Below are 1,271 nucleotides of genomic sequence, written 5' to 3' on the forward strand. Positions count from 1 at the left end.
TATTTGGCAATAATTATTGAGAAAAGTTATTTTACAGTCATATAATTCAGGCAACAGCTCAAAAAGACATTTTAAATAACACTAACCCAAATCTAGGGCTGTGCGATTAATCGATTTTAAATCTAAATTGGATTTATTAATCATAATCGATGTTAAAAAAAGGAAAATCGGAAAATCGATTTTCCTTTTTTGCAGCTGGCTGCATTACAGACAGAGCTCGTCTAGTCATCTTTGTTTGGTCAAGAAAAAAGTAAATGTTGTCACTTTACTAAACTCAAGGAGGATTTACAGTATCTTTCAATTGCACTTCATTCCCAATAGGGACATTTGTTTGCTATTTTTCTTTAAAAATAAAGATAAAATATTTGAAACAATTTATTCCATTGACTTTTGTAGTTTTACCAAAAAAATCGAAATCGAAAATCGGGTTTTCAGAGAAAAAAATCGGGATTTAATTTTAGTCTAAAATCAACCAGCCCTACCCAAATCAATATTGGATCGAATCGAATCGAATCAAATCAAATCCTGATAATCGATTCTGAATCTTAAGAATCGGAATCAATTCTTGCCATTGAATGGATCCCCAGCCCTAGTTTGGACGTGGGCTCCACCTGCCGTCTCCGGCCAGGTTTTTACCTCCACCTCTCACGCGGTATAGGTGGATACGGGCCGGGGCCGGGGCCGACACCTACGGCCCCCCAGGAATTTAATTAGAACCTCCAAGTGTTTGTTAACAAAGTGTCAAGTTCCCAGAACCGTATCACGGATGAGTAACGAGCTGCCACCGAGGTGCTACACGCCGCCCCGGAATAACTCCCCGTTATCAACACATAAACCCGCCGGCTCGGGTGCACGGACGGGCCCCGTCTATTGTGATGTCAGGGGGAAGAGGAGGGCGGGGGGGACGACGGGGGGGACGACAGGGGGGGAACTGGTGACTGTTTTAGGAGGGCCGTAAAAAAAGCGCCTGCGGCCTGGTGTTTTTAAAATAAGAATCCCATGCTTCAGCGAATGTCTCACCTCTGCGTCACTTGCAGCACGGAGATGCCGGCCCGCTCTATTAATTACATAAAGCATCTAGTGTCGGGATGCTGAATTCATTAGCGAGGTATGCGCGGCACGCCGGGGTCAGGACGGATATAGAACCTCCGAACCGCGGCTGCTCCGGAGCTCCGGAGCCACAGACCCGGGACTTTTCACCGGTTCCTACCGACGACCAGGGTCACGGGTCAAACCCCAGGGCTCGTTCGGCCGCAAAAAACAAGCGAAAA

This window comes from Cololabis saira, chromosome 1 (genome assembly GCF_033807715.1).
Source record: "Cololabis saira isolate AMF1-May2022 chromosome 1, fColSai1.1, whole genome shotgun sequence".
Lineage (NCBI taxonomy): Eukaryota > Metazoa > Chordata > Actinopteri > Beloniformes > Belonidae > Cololabis > Cololabis saira.